Here is a 26,233-nt window from a genome sequence, read left to right on the forward strand (position 1 = left end):
TTCAGCACCACAAATATTATTTACATACAAGTTAAAGTGACAAATATGTTTTATTACAATGTAAGGCCTTTACTTTATAGGCCGAAGCACGCGGTCATACGTGATACTGACACCCACATGTGAAAGCCGGTTCACAAGTTCCCTATTCCTGGTTTGGGCGTGGACCATCAGGCCTATATACATTGGTACAGGTGTTTCCTGAGCAGTGCTGTGTCTGACGTTGGCAGATGTTGTCGGTCCTTCAAGCCGCCTGTGCTCGACGCTGTTAAACTTTAGCAGTTGTGCAATGGTTAGGGCTGCTGATGTCGCTGGATATTCACTCTGGTCTCTGATGCTTGGACCTTCAAGGACCATGTTTACTAGTGCCAGCAGTAGGTTCGGCACAGAGTCTCTTTGGCAGCCTTCTTGGAACCCGGTGAAGGGTTCCAGCTCATCAAACATGTGGCGACGTACGTAGCATCACTGTCACTGTCCCATTCACATGCCTTGGTCAGGGCTGCACCAATGTCATCAGAGAATGCGAGGACATCCCGCCCCTGAGTATGAGCTTGCAGGTCTGGGATCTGAGCCAAGAGTCTTTCCTTCAATCTTGTAGTGTTCACTCTAGCGTTGAGCTTAATGCCAAGCTGCTCCATCCTTGACCTGTACAGATCAGCCAGATCAGCCAGCTTCAAGACTGGTGCAGTGCCCCAATGCCCCCCCAATTCCCCGCATTTTTTGAGCTTTGTGTTTTCTGACACGGTTGTAGAGGCCCACCAAGCATTTATTGTGATATTTGGATTCAAGTGCAACCATATCCCCTGCACTCAGTCGAGGCAGCAGTTCTGTGTCCTCTAAAATCTCTGCACATGTCTGAACTCGGTTGTCTAGCTGAAACGTTGCTGCCTCGTGTAAACCATCAGTGCCAGCTGGCTTGCAACAGAAAAAAACAGAGTGCTTCCTGTGCTGGTTTCTCAGTGCTAGAAGTACATCCCCTGGTGCGTTTACTTGGGCCTGAAATGGTGTCATTGTCGCCTGTACTGCTAGATTTCTTCAGAGCTCTCTTCTCTGCCCGTTGAACCTTTGTCTTGTTGAAGGCCAGCCTGCACGATTGATGCCGCCGAGCTTTGTTGACAACCAAAGCAGCTTCAAGCCCCTCACCATCTAGTTTCTCTATCTGTATATTTCTGGGTAGTTCATTCAGTTCATTCATTTTCAGTAGACTTTCAGCTAACGACATGTATGCACTCCCAGCATCCTTCCTCTTCGTCAGCATTGGGTCGGACAGCGTCTCATTACGGTCTTGTTGGCAGATGACACACAGTGCCCAGTTTATCTTGTTTGCAGGCTGTGAATTAGAAGATGTCGAGGGTGTTGGACACCCTGTGTCTTTTAGCAGAAACCTTTTTGCCATAGTCAATTAGTCACCACCACCACCACCTTGATGATTATGTGACCTGCAATAATACACCACATATTCAGTACATTCGTCAGAAAGAATGTCTTATATTTTATAACTAATACATTCTACTAGACCAACTAGTACTACTCTTTCTGATACTATAGTACTTGTAATAGTATTAATACTAGTCAGTCACTACTAGTCAGGGGAGAAACTCTAATATCAACTTTTAATATTTAATTTTTCTCAAGAGCAATTCCTGAGGGGTACACCAAAAGTAGTGCGGTAACAGCTGCAAACACTGGTTGATGTTACTGTAGCTAGCTAGCAAACGTCAGCTAACCGATAGCTAACATAAAGAGTGACCTGTAATTCAATGCAGTGAAAATGAAGACTGATGACGATTATAAATGTGTTTAATTGTATTGAGTGGTAGTAGTAAAGAAATGTCTCACATATCCTTTGTTTGAACTACTTACTGAGTCAGAGTCAGGAGTCAGCCACCAATGACAAGTCTGTCAGATTCCCACACACACGCAGTGTACCTGCTGAGGGCTGGGCAGCGATGTATCGAACCAATGTGAGGCAAAGGGCGGGGGGGCGCAATCTTTTGAAACTTAAAAACACGCTATTAAGTGTATATAATCAGCACAAGTGATTTCAATGCCTATTATTATTATTGAAATTACATAGTTATGTTTATGTTATATTTGTGATATATTGGGGGGGACAAATCATATTTTCCCAGGATGGGTCATGTCCCCCGTCCCCCCTGGGATTTCCGCCTATGCTACTAGTTCTACTATATTTATCAATGAGACGTCAACATTCTACATAAGTATAGGTATGTTACTTATGTGCTTCTGTACTTTTCTAACTAAAAAGAGAACTGTTTTTACTGATTCACGGCACTATATAAGACAATTAAATGACCAATTACTTTGTAAAAGTCCATAAAATGTGAGTGAGTATTTTTATTTGGTTCTCAGGGTTACTAGGATCTAGATTATGTCTGTTATTGCATGTGGGTCCAATGGGATAGGAAAGTTTGACCAACCGCTGGTGGCCATTTTGAAAAATGGCTGTCACGGCCACCAGGGTGCGAATTTGTGATGGCCCAATATCCAGTTTTGTTCCCAATATAGCTATCAACACATCTGCCAAATTTGGTGCTTTTATCACAAAATTAACAATTGTTATGTAATGTTGAGCTATGCCGCCCCACTATGAGCCTTACACTGAAGCAAGAGAGGCCACACCGCTTTAGGCCACTGCATAGACACTGCGATGCATTCAAACACACCAAAATACAAATCGATTTCCGATTCCCGGAACTGCGGAACCAAAGCCATTTGTTTAGTCACATCCAATGTGCCAAATGAGCTAGCTAGTGGGGAAGAGAGGGTGATTTGGGGTGAATGTGCTGCAATTGCAGCCTCCAATTCCAACCTCTGTATATTGTGATGAAAAAATCGACATGTTGTTAATTTTATAACTTAGGCCTTGTTTTATATATTTGCGTATTGTCTTTCCATCCTGCCTTTCCCCAGAGTCGACTATTTATTGACCTTTGTGCTTGGTTCAGCCTCCTCACCAAAGAGCGATGTCGTCAAAATGCTAACCCGTGTGCTCTGGTCAGCTGTCCTACCTTCCTCTTCAGAGTCAATCAAAATGTTAACCCTTATGCTGTGGTCAGCTGTCCCAGCTTCCCTTCTCTATGGGTCGCCGGCCTACCTTCCTTAGAGTCAACCAATAATGTAACCTTTGTACTTGGGTAAACGGGTCACAAGGGAGAAGACATCCTCTTAGGCACTCTTCTGCTTGATGAGAACACAGGTAACTCTGTGTCTTGGGTAAACATTACTTGATTTGATTATTGACATCTACAATGTGGGGAGAATCTGAAAACGGTATAAATAACTCTGGCAAACTGTATTCTGGACTCACTCTGCTAGAGAGGAGTCTAATGTATGCATGCATTAAATCTAGGATAATTGTCTTATTGTGTGCTTTTTTGCATTGAGAAATCTCATCTGTCCTAGACGCAATATCTGTTAAAGGAAATTGCCACGACAATTCAATATTCACCTCCTTTTCTGCCTCAATCCGGCGAATCTCCAGACTGTGCTCACGCTCAGCTTGCCTCTCTCTGCGCTCAGCCTGCAGCTCTCTCCTGCACCCCGCGCTCAGCCTGCTGCACCTCCATATGCAAGAGGGCCAACCTTACTTTCAGACGGGCGTCCTGAGTCGGCACTGATGAAGTAGGCGACAACGGATTAAAATGCGGTAATGTAGCGAGTAGCTTAGCCTCCGCCTTAGCCTGCATGTCTGCACCGGCATCACCACAATGAGAAGCCGCCACAAGGACAGCATTAGTTTTAAACGTGAGAAGGCTGCTCTTGCCTGCAAGAGGGTGAGAGGAAGACACATTTACGATGTCATAGCATGCGAAATAGATCAGGTTCATTCAGCCTTTGGACTATCACATAAAGTAACAGCATGTGTCATCACCGCTTAAGTGCATTTCTGTTTTAATTGTATGGGATAAAGTGACCTTTATTTTTATATTTTTCATTGACCACTTATTTTTTTGCTTAAGCTGGTTTTGTTCTCATATTTCCAAAAGCCTGTGTTTTGAAATTTGTGTGTTGCTACTGATTGACCTCACCATAAGTTATTTTATCCTGTTGTTTGTGGATTTTGCAGTGAGGCATATTTCTTTGTGCCGATAGGGATATTGTTCTTTCATATGGTTTTATGTGCCATTTTGTATACATTTATACAATAAACACTAAGTGATGATAGGCAGCGCCGTCGTATAGGGGGGAAAGGTTATGACAATTATAAGGGCCCACAGCCCGCTAGGGCCCACACACAGCCCCCAGTAGCCTCTATGACAAAATGATTATGCATACACTGAACTAATATATATTCATATGAATTAATCAGAATTAAAACAAGCCACAAATCATACAATATTCTAATTTTAATAATTTCAATAATCCCCTTGGCCCCTTCTTAAAAAATGGTTTGGTCCACACCGCGGTTCGTTTTTCCCAGGGAGGTGCACACTCAGGAGTTTTGAGGGGCAGGTGCCGAATTGTTGACGGGGGGGGGGGGAGGTGTTGGATCGCGGACGAGCGCTATTGTTAACGGGGGGTTGGATAGCGGACGAGCGCTATTGTTGGGGGCTGTGTGTGGGCCCTAGCGGGCTGTGGGCCCTTATAATTGTCATAACCTTTCCCCCCTATACGACGGCGCTGATTCCATGTGCTCTTTGTTTCACTTGCACATTTAAGTTAAATGCTACATATTTACCTGTGGACTATCTTGAGCCAGGACACTTTGTTTTTTGCATATCAGTGCTATAAATACCCACACCTATTTGTTGAGTGGTTAATTGAAAATGTATTTGCAATCAGAGGTGTAATAACGTGTTGCAAATCAGGGAAATGAGAATAAGACAATTAATAATACATAATTTACATAATAATACTCTGACTTGTTAAGTCGTTAAATATAAAAAAGGAAACAAATTGGGTGTATTACACCAGGCACCGTCAAGAACACTGAAAAACAAGAACATTTAAGGTGGCAATGAATGGGGGAGAGGGGCCCACACCGATATTCTTTCAGGGGGCCCAGAATTCCTAGCAACTGCCCTGATGATAGGGCTATGATGTTTGTCCATGTATCTACACAGTAAATTAAGAAACGGGAAAGTAAAGTAATAAGTAATGAAGTTACTTTTCAAATGCAGTAACTAGTAAAGTAATCATTACAAACCGATTACTTTACTTACTTGAATAGGCCATTTATCAAGATGGGGAGAGCGTGGGTGAGCCCAAATTCAAAATCGCTTGGAGCAAAGTCCACAAGACCTTCAGAGCAAAACCTGTGATGACAGAAAAGGACTACAGCTACATGACTGCCATGATGGAAGTCTGACGTCTGACCAAGTCTGACCAAAGACACATCATGGCTCCATTCCACAAGTGAGACTGTCAAGATCACATATCATTTTGCAATCACTGCAGTATTGGCGCTTCAAATAGCTGCATCTTAGTAAGGGATGATGAAGGACACAGTGTTTAACCATGAAGTGCATTTGCAGAAATCTTTGAATTTGTGTGCGAGGGTAGGAGTGTGAGGGGGGTGTGAGACTCAACTGAAATGAGGTACAATATTTCCATGGATGCTCCTCCTGTCAGCTGCATTCTGCTTGACGCATCCACCCACACAGACAGTAAGAGAACATACTTGAACCCTCTGTCACACACACACACACACACACACACACACACACCTTCAATTATTCAATTTTATTGAAGCAGAGTTCACCTGATTTTTGGGGGAAATTGTATAGGGATTAAATTGTTATTGTCCCAAAGGAATTCTGATTTTGAAAATTATTTCTCTTCATCTCACAAGAAACTTCTACTTTGAGTATGGGAAGTGTGTACTTTTGACACCTCTGATAATACACAATGAACACACCATTGTAGTTTAAATGCTCAGCTACTTTAATTTTGAATTCTTTTTAGCAGTTTGCTTTTTTCAAGTTCAGTCTATGCATAGTTAAACATTCCTCCATGCCATACTTCTCCCTGATTGTCTGCAAGTTCAAATCCTGTATAGGCTCCACTTGGTTCGGGGTAGACATTTCTTATTTTGTTCACTGCACATGAGGGAATGACTCTGCAGACTCTTCTCCTCAGCCAGCCATGCATCCACCATGTAAACTGGCGATAGGAACAATATCTGTAAGACCTAAAGCCAAAGGTTTTACACTACATGTTATGAAAGGATGAATTGAGGTTGTTTGACTCAAGCCAATACATGCCAGCCAATAATGTTTGCATTGTATTATTGTCTAGATTCTTTATATGTTACTGGAACTTTCAGTGTTGGCCAAATGAATATGTTATATAATTCTAAACAATACATTTGTTTATACCTGCCTGTTAGTAACTCCATCTGTTATGAGGCTGACGAGGGCAGCCCACAGTACATCTGGATTGAGGCAAACTGCCTCAATCCAGATGCATGGTAAATCTGTAACCACGTCTCCTGTTGTTAGGGTTATAATATGCATTTAGTGTGGTCGATTATTAGAAAATTCTTCAGGCCAATATAGTTATGCTTAATCAATATAGCTAGGTTGATCTTGAGGTTTACCCTGGACAGCTGCTGATATGAAGGTGAGTTGCTTGCAGCAAACCCTCTCCCTTTGAGTCAGCATTGGGAAACAATTGCCACAGCCACACCAGTGCATCTGCCCCACTCTCTTCTCCTCCTCCTCCTCACCTATGGCTATGAGATTATCATTCGCGAGATAAATGAGCTTTGCGCCCGACGCAAATCTAAAATGGGTTGGTCTGAAACCCGTAGGTGTGTTTTTGGCGTAACGTCCTCATCCTCATCGGGTCGCGGGGGCAGCAGCTCCAGCAGGGGGCCCCAGACTTCCCTTTCCCGGGCCACATTGACCAGCTCTGACGGGGGGATCCCGAGGCGTTCCCAGGCCAGTGTTGAGATATAATCTCTCCACCTAGTCCTGGGTCTTCCCCGAGATCTCCTCCCCACTGGTCGTGCCTGGAACACCTCCCAAGGGAGGCGTCCAGTGGGCATCCTTACCAGATGCCCGAACCACCTCAACTGACTCCTTTCTAAGCAAAGGAGCAGCGGCTCTAATCCGAGTTCCTCCCGGATGACTGAACTTCTCACCCTATCCCTAAGGGAGAAACCAGCCACCCTCCTGAGAAAACTCATCTCGGCCGCTTGTATCCGCGATCTCGTCCTTTCGGTCATCACCCATCCCTCATGACCATAGGTGAGGGTAGGAACGAAGATCGACCGGTAGATCAAGAGCTTTGCCTTGCGGCTCAGCTCTCTTTTCGTCACAACAGTGCGGTAAAGCGAACGCAATACCGCCCCTGCTGCTCCGATTCTCCGGCCAATCTCACGCTCCATCGTACCCTCACTCGCGAACAAGACCCCGAGGTACTTAAACTCCTTCACTTGGGCTAAGGACTCATTTCCTACCCGGAGAAGGCAATCCACCGGTTTCCTGCTAAGAGTCATGGCCTCAGATTTAGTGGTGCTGATCCTCATCCCAGCCGCTTCACACTCGGCCGCCAGCCGATCCAGTGAGTGCTGAAGGTCACAGGCCGATGATGCCATCAGGACCACATCATCTGCAAAGAGCAGTGATGAGATCCTCAGATCACCGAACTGCAACCCCTCCCCACCACGCCTACGCCTCGATATCCTGTCCATGAATATCACAAACAGGATTGGTGACAAAGCGCAGCCCTGGCGGAGGCCAACACCCACCGGGAACGGAACTGACTGGCTGCCGAGAACGCGGACACAGCTCTCGCTTTGGGAGTACAGAGATTGGATGGCCCTGAGGAGTGAACCCCTCACCCCGTACTCCCGCAGCACCTCCCACAGTTTCTCCTGGGGGACCCGGTCATACGCCTTCTCCAGATCCACAAAACACATGTAGACCGGATGGGCATACTCCCAGGCCCCCTCCAGGATCCTTGCGAGAGTGAAGAGCTGATCCGTAGTTCCACGTCCAGGGCGGAAACGTAACGGCGGAAATGGCGTAACGTGCAATAAACCAATGAGAGTGCCATCTCCCATCCCCTTTAAGAGCCAGCGAATTTGACTTGGCGAGTTGATATTTTGACAGCGCGTTTGCATTCTCCGCTGAGACAGATGCATGACCACATTAATTTCAAACTTCAAATAGCTCAGTTTATGGGCAAATAATAGGCATAATTCACACATGGAATAGCGTTTTCTTCTCCAACTTCAGAAACACTGAGTCGTCATGTAAATTGCGGCAAAGACAACTTAAAACATAGGCCTATATGATATTCGGACGCGGTCCTGTGGCCGCAACTGTGGGTCTATTTAATGATATGCGGCAATACATTAACAAACATCGTTTATTACCAGTATTGTATACATTATCGTTATCGACTTGTGTTGATAATATGCATGTGTCCCCCCGTTAATATACATTGCCATGGACTGTATTATGCGTTACGTGTTTAGTTTGCGTGTGTTTGATGGGTGCGCACACACACGCGCGCCAAGCATCATCCGCATTCATTCATTCTTTTAAACACTCACGGTCAAAAAAAAAAAGTTTTCTCACGATCAAATATTCATTAATCCTGAAGGTTATGGGCTTGTAGGCCTACACGATGTATGTGTCGTGTCAAGAAAATATGTTTGCTGTACGGTGTTTGCAGATGCATTGATTTAAAAGTACAATTTACTGCTGTATCAGCTGTTACACGAGATTTTTTATTTTGTTTTGGGAGGCTGGAATACACTTTGCTCGAGTTTATTATTATTGTTATTATTATTGTTATTATTATTATTTAAACGCATGGCATAGCCTACTCTACTGTGTCCATTCATGCGGCCCCTATGGAAAAAAATGGTTCCACAGTCCAAATGCTATTTCTATGCAGTTTTACTCATGAACAATCTTTGACACCATAATATTTAAATCAGGCTAATCGTTTGCATGTTTGTGCTGTGTATAGCCTACGTGTGTGTAATTGTATGCTGCAAACTAGCAACGATACATGCGTCGGTGTAGAAAGTCAATTGCGCTGGGTGCAAGATAGGGCCCTAAGTGTGGTTTACTGATCTTGAATTTAAAAATAATAATAATAAAAAACACAATATATATATATATATATATATTTGGCAATCAGCCGCTTAGTTTGCTTATGCCTCGGGCCGGCCCTGCCTTAAACACACAAAATCTCCCACCGATACAAATAAATGGAATAAATATACCCACAACAGAAGAGTTCTCATATCTAGGAAGCACTGTTAGAAATGATGGAGGAACAGGCAATGACATCAAAAGCCGACTCAACAAGGCAAGAAACACATTCAGAATGATGAACAATGTACAGTACAGCTAAGTACTGTACATTGTTCATCATTCTGAATGTGTTTGTTTGGTGTTAATGCAAAGTACAGCATCAACACCAAACTCAAGTTGTACCAGAGCTGTGTACTCTCCACCTAACAATACAGCTCTGAATGCTGGAGGATGACAAAGAAAGACCTTTAAGCTCTCTGCATTACACACAAGAAACCTCAGAAAAATCCTACGTATCTTCTGGACTAAAACCATCTCCAACCATCAATTACTTGCTCGGACCAAACAAGAAAGTATAGAGACCATCATTACAAGAAGGCAGTGGAGATGGATTGGACACATCATGCAAAAAGAACAGGATTACTAGAACCGCCCTACACTGGACACCTGAAGGCAAACGAAAGAGAGGACGAACCAAAGAAACCTGGTGTGGAACAGTGGAGAAAGAACTGAAAGCCATGAAGCAGGAGTTCTATCCAAAAGCTCGCCCAAAACAGACAGGAGTGGAGATCCTTTGTTGCTGCCCTACATGCCAGTAGACGTACAGGGCACTAAGTAAGCTTCCATCAAGATTATGTCGTCTTCCTCTTTTCTATTTTATAAATGTTACTGTCAGAAATATTAAGGTGGTTCTGGCCCCTTTCCCTACCAAAAATATATATAATAAATAAATAAATGTCCTAAAGACAGCTTAGGGGAAGAAAATTCACAGCCACAAGTGACTTCTAACTTTTATAAAACATTTACTAAATTGGTTGCGATGGACTACAAAATAAACACAGCAACAACATAAGCAAATATTTATTGAAAACCAATCATCATTCTTCCAACAAGCAATGCATGAGAGCAGCCCATCCAGAACGTCAGCCCTTGATGAGAGCAGCCCATACCCCCGCCACTTTGTGGGTAAAAGTAGCTCGCTACGTTTACAATTCAAATTCCGTGCAGTTCAATGCGTGCAAGCATTTTTTTCCAACTATAGTTCTTCCACTCCTTTATACAAAAATCAACAATTTAAACACATTCTAGGGTGTAATTCAGAATATCAATATTACAATATTGGCCATCACAGAGTTTAACATTTATCTGGACAGGTTGGACAACCACATAGCCTGAGTGCTTCTTCGTCGGCTACTAAGTTAGGGTTACTCTATCACATCTCTGCAGTCATCTCTGCAGTCGCCGTGCCACTGGACTTGGAGTTGACAGCGGCACTGGTCTCACGGCACGTGGGTTCTTCTCTGATGAAGTTGAAGTGGCTGCGAAGGGTTCGATTCATGCTGGACCGGAAGTCACGACCCAAACACACATAGAGAATGGGGTTGAGGCAGCTGTTGATATATGCCAGGCAGCGAGCCAGAGCGTGTGCCACGTTTATGTTGGGCCGATGCGGAGAAGATCGACTGTGTAAAGTTATCATAATATCCGTAATGTGCAGCGGCAGCCAGCATAAGAAAAAACTGGTGGCGACAGCGATGATGACCTTCAGGGTGCGTTTTGAGCGGACATTTCCAGACAATGAACTGGCTTTAATGTAAACCACAACATGGCTGAACACGATGGCCATGAAGGCAAGCAGGAATCCGAAAACAAAACGGAAACCAATGATGATCTGGGAGTTGACCTGAGAACGCTTTCCCAAGCACTCCTTCTTTGTGTCAAAATCCGCTTCCCTGGTGAAGAGCAGCTCTGGAATGGTAGCCAACAGTGCCAGGACCCAGGCTCCCACACAGGCCCAGGCCGCCAGCCTAGGGCTCCTGTTGTTCTGGCACCAGATGGGCCAGCTCACCAGCATATAGCGGTCCAAGCTGATCAGGACCAGCAGCAGAACACTGCAGTACATCACCAGGTAGAACAGACTCTTGAACAGCGTGCAGGCGATGGGGCCAAAGTGCCAGTGGTCGTCGTGGGCCAATGGCACCATTAGGATTGGGAGGAAGAGGCAGCACAGAAGATCGGCCAGGGAGCGGTTGAGGAACCAGATGGAGGTGACGGTGCGAGGCATGCCGAACCCCGTCACCCACACCACCAGAGCATTCCCGGGAACGCCCAGGATAAACACAAGCCCGTAGAAGACCAGGGTCACTATTTGGATGGGCCTAATTTCAGGCACCAGGGTATCTTCAAATGGATCGTACATCATGGTATCATTGAATGCATCCATGGTTGGTGTAAACTGTTGGAAAATAATTGCTGATCAAATGAAAACTAATTAAAACTTACTGCACCATATCCATAGACATACATGTAGGCTAGAAACAGCTAAACATAGTATATACTATCCTCAAACCTGTTGAAAATGTTTCTCTTCAAGAAAAAAAAAGGAATCAATTAAAATCAATCATGTATTAATCATTGTCTTAGAAATTGTTTGAGAGTTAGATATGATCTTTTTCAATCTTTCAAGTTGGATAACTTGTCAGAAAAGTTTAAAACATCTTTAATTGAATATAGTTTTAACTTACAGCTTCAGAGTCCAATTTTATGTTGGTTAAGTGCTGCACTGCATGACAAATTCACCCTTCTCTTTGAACAGAGCAACGTCTACAGTGTACATATATAGCGTACACAGCACACACAGACCCCACCCTGAATATGTTTGTGTGCGTCTGTCATAGGAAGAACTATTGCTGTCATTAGAATAACCAAGCTCCCTAAAAATAAAAAGGGGAAATCAGCTTTTAAGACAGAACATTGCAATGTGTGTGTGTGTGTGTAATATATGTTATGCACCTGGCCTAGGGGTGCCAAGCTACACAACAAAAATGATGGGAGACCAGTTTTCCAAACAAAAATAAGTATTTATTAAATAAACTAAGTTAAGTGTTCAAATCATAATTCAAAATATGGGATTTGGAAGTCAGTAAATCAGTGGTGTGTAGGCATGAGTGGATTATATGTGTGTGTGTTGTTTCAACAGAAGTGTTGAAAGGTGTGCATGGTGGTGGAGCTGAAAAGGAAATGAACAGAGAGATGGAAGGACTGGGGAAGCAGGCTTTTATAGGGCGTTGGCACCCGGGCCCAGGTGCACGCCAATTTCCAATCAATGATGTCACTGCTCCCCAGTCCTAGAAACAAATAGACAGAATGAATAGGGGACAAAGCAAACAACAACCCATAACCAATAACCATAAAATCTAAGAGTGCAATGACAAAGAAATATAACACAATGTACAGGGAACCGTCACATATATGTAATATAAAAATCTGACCCTGGTGGTTATCAAAGAACCTCATCACTTGACACTTGAGTACTTGATGCAGACATAGACAATTGCACCTACTGTTGCACCGATTGTACCTACTGGCACCTTGCACAACACTAGCCACAGTATATGGTGGAAGTGTATGTGGGGGGGGGGGCGGGATTCAGTTGGTTGCAATCTCCTTCCCCACCGCCTCCTCAACTTTACACACTGGACCTGTGATGGAGAACTTCACCTGATTTTTGGGGGAAATTGTATAGGGAATAAATTGTTATTGTCCCAAAGGAATTCTGATCTTGAAAATGATTTCTCTTTATCTCACAAGAAACTTCTACTTTGAGTATGGGAAGTGTGTACTTTTGACACCTCTGATAATACACAATGAACACACCATTGTAGTTTAAATGCTCAGCTACTTTAATTTTGAATTCTTTTTAGCAGTTTGCTTTTTTCAAGTTCAGTCTATGCATAGTTAAAAATTCTGCAATGCCTCTCCCTGATTGTCTGCAAGTTCAAATCCTGTATAGCATTGGTTCTCAAAGTGCGGCCCGCGGGCCAATGGCGGCCCACATAAACATTCCTGGCGGCCCGCAATGACATACAGATGTAAGTTTAAAAAAAATAAAAAATAAAAAATAAAATATTTTTTTTCTGTTCTAAATAAGTTTTCATTCTGAAATGCACACAGGACTGTTATATCCCAAATTCAACTGTATAGGGCAGAGAACCCCAGGGATTGTGTGTTAGTTAAAATGTTTCTCAAGGTTTTCTAAAGTTGTGCCAGGTTTTGTCTAATTTGTTATTTGAAATGTGTTTATACTGGATGCAGACCAATACATATTAACTGTAGAGATGCAACCTGGTCATTAAAATTTTTTTTTTTTTTTTGGGCAAGCAGCCGCTTAGTTTGCTTATGCCTCGGGCCGGCCCTGCCTTAAACACACAAAATCTCCCACCGATACAAATAAATGGAATAAATATACCCACAACAGAAGTTCTCATATTCAGAGTTCTCATATCTAGGAAGCACTGTTAGATATGATGGAGGAACAGGCAATGACATCAAAAGCCGACTCAACAAGGCAAGAAACACATTCAGAATGATGAATGTGACATATTTTAATTGTAATATTCCCTAATGATACATTTTTACTGTAATACTCTCACATAACCATATCCAGTAGCATAGTTTAGAGGTAATTTCCCCTCACAATCGCCAGAGGGCAGTACTGAGCACATTTAACAAAGTTACAAAACATTTACACTAGGGGCAGCAACGGACACACAGAGGAATCGAGAAAACCATAGAAGAAGTCTATTCTCACCTGATATAAAACTCGGACTCCGCCTTTATAGGGCAGAATCTCTTGGGCGGCGTATCGATTAGATGTAAAGCTTAGAGACGCTCCACGCGTGTTATATACGATCCCTCTCCTTTTGTTTCATAGACGATAGACAATAGACCAATAACCTTAACCAAATAAAGTGAGTTAAAAACGATCCTGTCTCGGCGGCCTTCCCTGGACTAAAATTCATAACATGAACAATGTGTGGAAGTCCACGAAGTACAGCATCAACACCAAACTCAAGTTGTACCAGAGCTGTGTGCTCTCCACCTAACAATACAGCTCTGAATGCTGGAGGATGACAAAGAAAGACCTTTAAGCTCTCTGCATTACACACAAGAAACCTCAGAAAAATCCTACGTATCTTCTGGACTAAAACCATCTCCAACCATCAATTACTTGCTCGGACCAACCAAGAAAGTATAGAGACCATCATTACAAGAAGGCAGTGGAGATGGATTGGACACATCATGCAAAAAGAACAGGATTACTAGAACCGCCCTACACTGGACACCTGAAGGCAAACGAAAGAGAGGACGACCCAAAGAAACCTGGTGTGGAACAGTGGAGAAAGAACTGAAAGCCATGAAGCAGGAGTTCTATCCAAAAGCTCGCCCAAAACAGACAGGAGTGGAGATCCTTTGTTGCTGCCCTACATGCCAGTAGACGTACAGGGCACTAAGTAAGCTTCCATCAAGATTATGTGGTCTTCCTCTTTTCTATTTTATAAATGTTACTGTCAGAAATATTAAGGTGGTTCTGGCCCCTTTCCCTACCAAAAAAATATATAATAAATAAATAAATGTCCTAAAGACAGCTTAGGGGAAGAAAATTCACAGCCACAAGTGACTTCTAACTTTTATAAAACATTTACTAAATTGGTTGCGATGGACTACAAAATAAACACAGCAACAACATAAGCAAATATTTATTGAAAACCAATCATCATTCTTCCAACAAGCAATGCATGAGAGCAGCCCATCCAGAACGTCAGCCCTTGATGAGAGCAGCCCATACCCCCGCCACTTTGTGGGTAAAAGTAGCTCGCTACGTTTATAATTCAAATTCCGAGCAAATTTAATAGCAAAAACGACTATGTTTTGAAGCTATTAGGAGCCCAAATCATATTGCCAGTCAGGTAAACAATGTTATTTATAGTAAAAAAAAAAAAAAAAAAGGGGGGTTTCAAAAGTGTGATGAGTGTCCTTTCAGTCTGCTCCCATGAAAGTGGACGAACAACCCCACCCTATGGCTGGAGGTGTTGTGTCATAACCTTGCATATAAAAAAAGGATGTGTGTGTGTTTGAAATTCATCCTTGCTATTCTAGAATGTGCCGTACAACTGCACACAATGTATGCGTGCAGTTCAATGCGTGCAAGCATTTTTTTTCCAACTATAGTTCTTCCACTCCTTTATACAAAAATCAACAATTTAAACACATTCTAATGGGTGTAATTCAGAATATCAATGTTACAATATTGGCCATCACAGAGTTTAACATTTATCTGGACAGGTTGGACAACCACATAGCCTGAGTGCTTCTTCGTCGGCTACTAAGTTAGGGTTACTCTATCACATCTCTGCAGTCATCTCTGCAGTCGCCGTGCCACTGGACTTGGAGTTGACAGCGGCACTGGTCTCACGGCACGTGGGCTCTTCTCTGATGAAGTTGAAGTGGCTGCGAAGGGTTCGATTCATGCTGGACCGGAAGTCACGACCCAAACACACATAGAGAATGGGGTTGAGGCAGCTGTTGATATATGCCAGGCAGCGAGCCAGAGCGTGTGCCACGTTTATGTTGGGCCGATGCGGAGAAGATCGACTGTGTAAAGTTATCATAATATCCGTAATGTGCAGCGGCAGCCAGCATAAGAAAAAACTGGTGGCGACAGCGATGATGACCTTCAGGGTGCGTTTTGAGCGGACATTTCCAGACAATGAACTGGCTTTAATGTAAACCACAATATGGCTGAACACGATGGTCATGAAGGCAAGCAGGAATCCGAAAACAAAACGGAAACCAATGATGATCTGGGAGTTGACCTGAGAACGCTTTCCCAAGCACTCCTTCTTTGTGTCAAAATCCACCTCCCTGGTGAAGAGCAGCTCTGGAATGGTAGCCAACAGTGCCAGGACCCAGGCTCCCACACAGGCCCAGGCCGCCAGCCTAGGGCTCCTGTTGTTCTGGCACCAGATGGGCCAGCTCACCAGCATATAGCGGTCCAAGCTGATCAGGACCAGCAGCAGAACACTGCAGTACATCACCAGGTAGAACAGACTCTTGAACAGCGTGCAGGCGATGGGGCCAAAGTGCCAGTGGTCGTCGTGGGCCAATGGCACCATTAGGATTGGGAGGAAGAGGCAGCACAGAAGATCGGCCAGGGAGAGGTTGAGGAACCAGATGGAGGTGACGGTGCGAGGCATGCCGAACCCCGTCACCCACACCACCAGAGCATTCCCGGGTACGCCCAGGATAAACACAAGCCCGTAGAAGACCAGGGTCACTATTTGGATGGGCCTAATTTCAGGCACCAGGGTATCTTCATCTTCAAATGGATTGTACATCATGGTATCGTACATCATGGTATCATTGAATGCATCCATGGTTGGTGTAAACTGTTGGAAAAGATTTGCTGGTCAAATGAAAACAATTAAAACTTACTGCACCATATCCATAGACATACATGTAGGCTAGAAACAGTTAAACATAGTATATACTATCCTCAAACCTGTTGAAAATGTTTCTCTTCAAGAAAAAAAACAAGTAATCAATTAAAATCAATCATGTATTAATCATTGCCTCAAAATTGTTTGAGAGTTAGATATGATCTTTTTCAATCTTTCAAGTTGGATAACTTGTCAGAAAAGTTTAAAACATCTTTAATTGAATATAGTTTTAACTTACAGCTTCAGAGTCCAATTTTATGTTGGTTAAGTGCTGCACTGCATGACAAATTCACCCTTCTCTTTGAACAGAGCAACGTCTACAGTGTACATATATAGCATACACAGCACACACAGACTCCACCCTGAATATGTTTGTGTGTGCTGTCATAGGAAGAACTATTGCTGTGTCATTAGAATAACCAAGCTCCCTAAAAATTAAAAGGGGAAATCAGCTTTTAAGACAGAACATTGCAATGTGTGTGTGTGTGTGTGTGTGTGTGTGTGTGTGTGTGTGTGTGTGTGTGTGTGTGTGTGTGTGTGTGTGTGTGTGTGTGTGTGTGTGTGTGTGTGTGTGTGTGTGTAATATATGTAATATAAAAATCTGACCCTGGTGGTTATCAAAGAACCTCATCACTTGACACTTGGGTACTTGATGCAGACATAGACAATTGCACCTACTGTTGCACCGATTGTACCTACTGGCACCTTGCACAACACTAGCCACAGTATATGGTGGAAGTGTGTGTGTGTGTGGGGGGGGGGGGGATTCAGTTGGTTGCAATCTCCTTCCCCACCGCCTCCTCAACTTTACACACTGGACCTGTGAAGGAGAACTTCACCTGATTTTTGGGGAAAATTGTATAGGGAATAAATTGTTATTGTCCCAAAGGAATTCTGATCTTGAAAATGATTTCTCTTTATCTCACAAGAAACTTCTACTTTGAGTATGGGAAGTGTGTACTTTTGACACCTCTGATAATACACAATGAACACACCATTGTAGTTTAAATGCTCAGCTACTTTAATTTTGAATTCTTTTTAGCAGTTTGCTTTTTTCAAGTTCAGTCTATGCATAGTTAAAAATTCCGCAATGCCTCTCCCTGATTGTCTGCAAGTTCAAATCCTGTATAGCATTGGTTCTCAAAGTGCAGCCCGCGGGCCAATGGCGGCCCACAGAAACATTCCTGGCGGCCCGCAATGACATACAGATGTAAGTTTAAAAAAAATAAAAAATAAAAAATAAAATATTTTTTTTCTGTTCTAAATAAGTTTTCATTCTGAAATGCACACAGGACTGTTATATCCCAAATTCAACTGTATATGGCAGAGAACCCCAGGGATTGTGTGTTAGTTAAAATGTTTCTCAAGGTTTTCAAAAGTTGTACCAGGTTTTGTCTAATTTGTTATTTGAAATGTGTTTATACTGGATGCAGACCAATACATATAACTGTAGAGATGCAACCTGGTCATTAAAATTATTATTTATTTTTTTGGCAAGCAGCCGCTTAGTTTGCTTATGCCTCGGGCCGGCCCTGCCTTAAACACACAAAATCTCCCACCGATACAAATAAATGGAATAAATATACCCACAACAGAAGAGTTCTCATATCTAGGAAGCACTGTTAGATATGATGGAGGAACAGGCAATGACATCAAAAGCCGACTCAACAAGGCAAGAAACACATTCAGAATGATGAACAATGTACAGTACAGCAAAGTACTGTACATTGTTCATCATTCTGAATGTGTTTGTTTGGTGTTAATGCAAAGTACAGCATCAACACCAAACTCAAGTTGTACCAGAGCTGTGTGCTCTCCACCTAACAATACAGCTCTGAATGCTGGAGGATGACAAAGAAAGACCTTTAAGCTCTCTGCATTACACACAAGAAACCTCAGAAAAATCCTACGTATCTTCTGGACTAAAACCATCTCCAACCATCAATTACTTGCTCGGACCAAACAAGAAAGTATAGAGACCATCATTACAAGAAGGCAGTGGAGATGGATTGGACACATCATGCAAAAAGAACAGGATTACTAGAACCGCCCTACACTGGACACCTGAAGGCAAACGAAAGAGAGGACGAACCAAAGAAACCTGGTGTGGAACAGTGGAGAAAGAACTGAAAGCCATGAAGCAGGAGTTCTATCCAAAAGCTCGCCCAAAACAGACAGGAGTGGAGATCCTTTGTTGCTGCCCTACATGCCAGTAGACGTACAGGGCACTAAGTAAGCTTCCATCAAGATTATGTCGTCTTCCTCTTTTCTATTTTATAAATGTTACTGTCAGAAATATTAAGGTGGTTCTGGCCCCTTTCCCTACCAAAAATATATATAATAAATAAATAAATGTCCTAAAGACAGCTTAGGGGAAGAAAATTCACAGCCACAAGTGACTTCTAACTTTTATAAAACGTTTACTAAATTGGTTGCGATGGACTACAAAATAAACACAGCAACAACATAAGCAAATATTTATTGAAAACCAATCATCATTCTTCCAACAAGCAATGCATGAGAGCAGCCCATCCAGAACCTCTGCCCTTGATGAGAGCAGCCCATACCCCTCGCTACGTTTACAATTCAAATTCCGAGCTCTTTGCAAATTTAATAGCAAAAATGACGTATGTTTGTTTTGTTTTGGAGCTACTAGGAGCCCAAATTATATTGCCAGTCAGGTAAACAATAATGTTATTTATAGTAAAAAAAAAAGGGGGGTTTCAAAAGTGTGATGAGTGTCCTTTCAGTCTGCTCCCATGAAAGTGGACGAACAACCCCACCCTATGGCTGGAGGTGTTGTGTCATAACCTTGCATATAAAAAAAGGATGTGTGTGTGTTTGAAATTCGTCCTTGCTATTCTAGAATGTGCCGTACAACTGCACACAATGTATGCGTGCAGTTCAATGCGTGCAAGCATTTTTTTTCCAACTATAGTTCTTCCACTCCTTTATACAAAAATCAACAATTTAAACACATTCTAATGGGTGTAATTCAGAATGTCAATATTACAATATTGGCCATCACAGAGTTTAACATTTATCTGGACAGGTTGGACAACCACATAGCCTGAGTGCTTCTTCGTCGGCTACTAAGTTAGGTTTACTCTATCACACACCAGTCATCTCTGCAGTCGCCGTGCCACTGGACTTGGAGTTGACAGCGGCACTGGTCTCACGGCACGTGGGTTCTTCTCTGATGAAGTTGAAGTGGCTGCGAAGGGTTCGATTCATGCTGGACCGGAAGTCACGACCCAAACACACATAGAGAATGGGGTTGAGGCAGCTGTTGATATATGCCAGGCAGAGAGCCAGAGCGTGTGCCACGTTTATGTTGGGCCGATGCGGAGAAGATCGACTGTATAAAGTTATCATAATATCCGTAATGTGCAGCGGCAGCCAGCATAAGAAAAAACTGGTGGAGACAGCGATGATGATCTTCAGGGTGCGTTTTGAGCGGACATTTCCAGACAACGAACTGGCTTTAATGTAAACCACAACATGGCTGAACACGATGGCCATGAAGGCAAGCAGGAATCCGAAAACAAAACGGAAACCAATGATGATCTGGGAGTTGACCTGAGAACGCTTTCCCAAGCACTCCTTCTTTGTGTCAAAATCCACCTCCCTGGTGAAGAGCAGCTCTGGAATGGTAGCCAACAGTGCCAGGACCCAGGCTCCCACACAGGCCCAGGCCGCCAGCCTAGGGCTCCTGTTGTTCTGGCACCAGATGGGCCAGCTCACCAGCATATAGCGGTCCAAGCTGATCAGGACCAGCAGCAGAACACTGCAGTACATCACCAGGTAGAACAGACTCTTGAACAGCGTGCAGGCGATGGGGCCAAAGTGCCAGTGGTCGTCGTGGGCCAATGGCACCATTAGGATTGGGAGGAAGAGGCAGCACAGAAGATCGGCCAGGGAGAGGTTGAGGAACCAGATGGAGGTGACGGTGCGAGGCATGCCGAACCCCGTCACCCACACCACCAGAGCATTCCCGGGTACGCCCAGGATAAACACAAGCCCGTAGAAGACCAGGGTCACTATTTGGATGGGCCTAATTTCAGGCACCAGGGTATCTTCATCTTCAAATGGATTGTACATCATGGTATCGTACATCATGGTATCATTGAATGCATCCATGGTTGGTGTAAACTGTTGGAAAAGATTTGCTGGTCAAATGAAAACAATTAAAACTTACTGCACCATATCCATAGACATACATGTAGGCTAGAAACAGTTAAACATAGTATATACTATCCTCAAACCTGTTGAAAATGTTTCTCTTCAAGAAAAAAAACAAGGAATCAATTAAAATCAATCATGTATTAATCATTGCCTCAAAATTGTTTGAGAGTTAGATATGATCTTTTTCAATCTTTCAAGTTGTATAACTTGTCAGAAAAGTTTAAAACATCTTTAATTGAATATAGTTTTAACTTACAGCTTCAGAGTCCAATTTTATGTTGGTTAAGTGCTGCACTGCATGACAAATTCACCCTTCTCTTTGAACAGAGCAACGTCTACAGTGTACATATATAGCATACACAGCACACACAGACTCCACCCTGAATATGTTTGTGTGCGTCTGTCATAGGAAGAACTATTGCTGTGTCATTAGAATAACCAAGCTCCCTAAAAATTAAAAGGGGAAATCAGCTTTTAAGACAGAACATTGCAATGTGTGTGTGTGTGTGTGTGTGTGTGTGTGTGTGTGTGTGTGTGTGTGTGTGTGTGTGTGTGTGTGTGTGTGTGTGTGTGTGTGTGTGTGTGTGTGTGTGTGTGTGTGTGTGTGTGTGTGTAATATATGTAATATAAAAATCTGACCCTGGTGGTTATCAAAGAACCTCATCACTTGACACTTGGGTACTTGATGCAGACATAGACAATTGCACCTACTGTTGCACCGATTGTACCTACTGGCACCTTGCACAACACTAGCCACAGTATATGGTGGAAGTGTGTGTGTGTGGGGGGGGGGGGGGGATTCAGTTGGTTGCAATCTCCTTCCCCACCGCCTCCTCAACTTTACACACTGGACCTGTGAAGGAGAACTTCACCTGATTTTTGGGGAAAATTGTATAGGGAATAAATTGTTATTGTCCCAAAGGAATTCTGATCTTGAAAATGATTTCTCTTTATCTCACAAGAAACTTCTACTTTGAGTATGGGAAGTGTGTACTTTTGACACCTCTGATAATACACAATGAACACACCATTGTAGTTTAAATGCTCAGCTACTTTAATTTTGAATTATTTTTAGCAGTTTGCTTTTTTCAAGTTCAGTCTATGCATAGTTAAAAATTCCTCAATGCCTCTCCCTGATTGTCTGCAAGTTCAAATCCTGTATAGCATTGGTTCTCAAAGTGCAGCCCGCGGGCCAATGGCGGCCCGCAGAAACATTCCTGGCGGCCCGCAATGACATACAGATGTAAGTTTAAAAAAAATAAAAAATAAAAAATAAAATATTTTTTTTCTGTTCTAAATAAGTTTTCATTCTGAAATGCACACAGGACTGTTATATCCCAAATTCAACTGTATATGGCAGAGAACCCCAGGGATTGTGTGTTAGTTAAAATGTTTCTCAAGGTTTTCAAAAGTTGTACCAGGTTTTGTCTAATTTGTTATTTGAAATGTGTTTATACTGGATGCAGACCAATACATATAACTGTAGAGATGCAACCTGGTCATTAAAATTATTATTTATTTTTTTGGCAAGCAGCCGCTTAGTTTGCTTATGCCTCGGGCCGGCCCTGCCTTAAACACACAAAATCTCCCACCGATACAAATAAATGGAATAAATATACCCACAACAGAAGAGTTCTCATATCTAGGAAGCACTGTTAGATATGATGGAGGAACAGGCAATGACATCAAAAGCCGACTCAACAAGGCAAGAAACACATTCAGAATGATGAACAATGTACAGTACAGCAAAGTACTGTACATTGTTCATCATTCTGAATGTGTTTGTTTGGTGTTAATGCAAAGTACAGCATCAACACCAAACTCAAGTTGTACCAGAGCTGTGTGCTCTCCACCTAACAATACAGCTCTGAATGCTGGAGGATGACAAAGAAAGACCTTTAAGCTCTCTGCATTACACACAAGAAACCTCAGAAAAATCCTACGTATCTTCTGGACTAAAACCATCTCCAACCATCAATTACTTGCTCGGACCAAACAAGAAAGTATAGAGACCATCATTACAAGAAGGCAGTGGAGATGGATTGGACACATCATGCAAAAAGAACAGGATTACTAGAACCGCCCTACACTGGACACCTGAAGGCAAACGAAAGAGAGGACGAACCAAAGAAACCTGGTGTGGAACAGTGGAGAAAGAACTGAAAGCCATGAAGCAGGAGTTCTATCCAAAAGCTCGCCCAAAACAGACAGGAGTGGAGATCCTTTGTTGCTGCCCTACATGCCAGTAGACGTACAGGGCACTAAGTAAGCTTCCATCAAGATTATGTCGTCTTCCTCTTTTCTATTTTATAAATGTTACTGTCAGCAATATTAAGGTGGTTCTGGCCCCTTTCCCTACCAAAAATATATATAATAAATAAATAAATGTCCTAAAGACAGCTTAGGGGAAGAAAATTCACAGCCACAAGTGACTTCTAACTTTTATAAAACGTTTACTAAATTGGTTGCGATGGACTACAAAATAAACACAGCAACAACATAAGCAAATATTTATTGAAAACCAATCATCATTCTTCCAACAAGCAATGCATGAGAGCAGCCCATCCAGAACCTCTGCCCTTGATGAGAGCAGCCCATACCCCTCGCTACGTTTACAATTCAAATTCCGAGCTCTTTGCAAATTTAATAGCAAAAATGACGTATGTTTGTTTTGTTTTGGAGCTACTAGGAGCCCAAATTATATTGCCAGTCAGGTAAACAATAATGTTATTTATAGTAAAAAAAAAAGGGGGGTTTCAAAAGTGTGATGAGTGTCCTTTCAGTCTGCTCCCATGAAAGTGGACGAACAACCCCACCCTATGGCTGGAGGTGTTGTGTCATAACCTTGCATATAAAAAAAGGATGTGTGTGTGTTTGAAATTCGTCCTTGCTATTCTAGAATGTGCCGTACAACTGCACACAATGTATGCGTGCAGTTCAATGCGTGCAAGCATTTTTTTTCCAACTATAGTACTTCCACTCCTTTATACAAAAATCAACAATTTAAACACATTCTAATGGGTGTAATTCAGAATGTCAATATTACAATATTGGCCATCACAGAGTTTAACATTTATCTGGACAGGTTGGACAACCACATAGCCTGAGTGCTTCTTCGTCGGCTACTAAGTTAGGGTTACTCTATCACATCTCTGCAGTCATCTCTGCAGTCGCCGTGCCACTGGACTTGGAGTTGACAGCGGCACTGGTCTCACGGCACGTGGGCTCTTCTCTGATGAAGTTGAAGTGGCTGCGAAGGGTTCGATTCATGCTGGACCTGAAGTCACGACCCAAACACACATAGAGAATGGGGTTGAGGCAGCTGTTGATATATGCCAGGCAGAGAGCCAGAGCGTGTGCCACGTTTATGTTGGGCCGATGCGGAGAAGATCGACTGTATAAAGTTATCATAATATCCGTAATGTGCAGCGGCAGCCAGCATAAGAAAAAACTGGTGGAGACAGCGATGATGATCTTCAGGGTGCGTTTTGAGCGGACATTTCCAGACAACGAACTGGCTTTAATGTAAACCACAACATGGCTGAACACGATGGCCATGAAGGCAAGCAGGAATCCGAAAACAAAACGGAAACCAATGATGATCTGGGAGTTGACCTGAGAACGCTTTCCCAAGCACTCCTTCTTTGTGTCAAAATCCACCTCCCTGGTGAAGAGCAGCTCTGGAATGGTAGCCAACAGTGCCAGGACCCAGGCTCCCACACAGGCCCAGGCCGCCAGCCTAGGGCTCCTGTTGTTCTGGCACCAGATGGGCCAGCTCACCAGCATATAGCGGTCCAAGCTGATCAGGACCAGCAGCAGAACACTGCAGTACATCACCAGGTAGAACAGACTCTTGAACAGCGTGCAGGCGATGGGGCCAAAGTGCCAGTGGTCGTCGTGGGCCAATGGCACCATTAGGATTGGGAGGAAGAGGCAGCACAGAAGATCGGCCAGGGAGAGGTTGAGGAACCAGATGGAGGTGACGGTGCGAGGCATGCCGAACCCCGTCACCCACACCACCAGAGCATTCCCGGGAACGCCCAGGATAAACACAAGCCCGTAGAAGACCAGGGTCACTATTTGGATGGGCCTAATTTCAGGCACCAGGGTATCTTCAAATGGATCGTACATCATGGTATCGTACATCATGGTATCATTGAATGCATCCATGGTTGGTGTAAACTGTTGGAAAAGAATTGCTGGTCAAATGAAAACAATTAAAACTTACTGCACCATATCCATAGACATACATGTAGGCTAGAAACAGCCAAACATAGTATATACTATCCTCAAACCTGTTGAAAATGTTTCTCTTCAAGAAAAAAAACAAGTAATCAATTAAAATCAATCATGTATTAATCATTGTCTTAGAAATTGTTTGAGAGTTAGATATGATCTTTTTCAATCTTTCAAGTTGGATAACTTGTCAGAAAAGTTTAAAACATATTTAATTGAATATAGTTTTAACTTATAGCTTCAGAGTCCAATTTTATGTCGGTTAAGTGCTGCACTGCATGACAAATTCACCCTTCTCTTTGAACAGAGCAACGTCTACAGTGTACATATATAGCGTACACAGCACACACAGACCCCACCCTGAATATGTTTGTGTGCGTCTGTCATAGGAAGAACTATTGCTGTGTCATTAGAATAACCAAGCTCCCTAAAAATAAAAAGGGGAAATCAGCTTTTAAGACAGAACATTGCAATGTGTATGTGTGTGTGTGTGTGTGTGTGTAATATATGTAATATAAAAATCTGACCCTGGTGGTTATCAAAGAACCTCATCACTTGACACTTGGGTACTGTGACAACCCGCTCCCCACCCGGGGGAACCGGGGGGTGGTGGTCGACGGGGTATACCGCCTTCACCCACCAGTCGGCAGCAGAGCGTGCGTCGGCACCCGGCGCAATCACCGGGATGCAACGCACCTGGCCGGAGGGGGGGAGAGTCGGCATAAAAGACGAGCATGGACGCACACCGGGGGGAACAAGAAGGACCAGCAAAGAGCCAATAGATATCGGAGAGTCTCACGGAGGCCACAGTTGTTCTAGTATTTGCTTTGCATTGCCTTGTACCCATTGAGCCGAATAAACGCCAGCTTCGGCTCACCCTGGAATCTGAGTGTGGTGCATTCCGTGTGTGTGTGAGTACCATTCGTGAACCGGGCTGCCACATATGGTGGAGGATGCGGGCAACCCGACGCCACTACCTCACACGGTAACGTACCCACTCAATCCATCATGCAGAACCCCGACGGCACCGCCGCTCCCTCTGTTGTTCAGAGACAACAACAGCTCCAGGCACAGGCTGCCGCGTTACAGCGGGAGACGGCGGAAAGTCTCGCTCTGCTCCGCGAAGCGGTGATCCGGCTCACGCAGCATGCCGTCCGCGACGCGCCGACAGCCACGCCGACGGTCGCGCTGACAGCCGCTCCGACCAGCCGGCTCACCAAGCTCGGACCGGACGACGATGTCGAGGCGTACCTGGAGGTATTTGAGAGGACCGCCCGGAGGGAGAACTGGCCGGCG

The 26,233-nt window shown here is 43.5% G+C and overlaps 4 pseudogenes across 4 annotated transcripts; all 4 read right to left on the minus strand.

Moving 5' to 3' along the window:
* Positions 1–10,449: 10,449 nt before the first annotated feature.
* LOC311342369 (C5a anaphylatoxin chemotactic receptor 1 pseudogene) lies at positions 10,450–11,810 on the minus strand (annotated as a pseudogene). Its single transcript, XR_014684117.1, has 2 exons — positions 11,762–11,810; positions 10,450–11,472 (listed from the first exon to the last, which is right to left on the minus strand). The product of XR_014684117.1 is annotated as a C5a anaphylatoxin chemotactic receptor 1 pseudogene (transcript).
* Positions 11,811–15,070: 3,260 nt separating this feature from the next.
* LOC311342251 (C5a anaphylatoxin chemotactic receptor 1 pseudogene) lies at positions 15,071–16,800 on the minus strand (annotated as a pseudogene). The gene is made up of 2 exons: positions 16,755–16,800; positions 15,071–16,465 (listed from the first exon to the last, which is right to left on the minus strand). The product of its transcript is annotated as a C5a anaphylatoxin chemotactic receptor 1 pseudogene (transcript).
* A 2,301-nt stretch (positions 16,801–19,101) lies between these two features.
* LOC311342252 (C5a anaphylatoxin chemotactic receptor 1 pseudogene) lies at positions 19,102–21,003 on the minus strand (annotated as a pseudogene). The gene is made up of 2 exons: positions 20,958–21,003; positions 19,102–20,668 (listed from the first exon to the last, which is right to left on the minus strand). The product of its transcript is annotated as a C5a anaphylatoxin chemotactic receptor 1 pseudogene (transcript).
* Positions 21,004–23,319: 2,316 nt separating this feature from the next.
* LOC311342370 (C5a anaphylatoxin chemotactic receptor 1 pseudogene) lies at positions 23,320–24,871 on the minus strand (annotated as a pseudogene). Its single transcript has one exon. The product of its transcript is annotated as a C5a anaphylatoxin chemotactic receptor 1 pseudogene (transcript).
* Between the last annotated feature and the right edge of the window lie 1,362 nt (positions 24,872–26,233).

This window comes from Micromesistius poutassou, assembly GCF_964030765.1.
Source record: "Micromesistius poutassou genome assembly, chromosome: 4".
Taxonomy (NCBI): domain Eukaryota; kingdom Metazoa; phylum Chordata; class Actinopteri; order Gadiformes; family Gadidae; genus Micromesistius; species Micromesistius poutassou.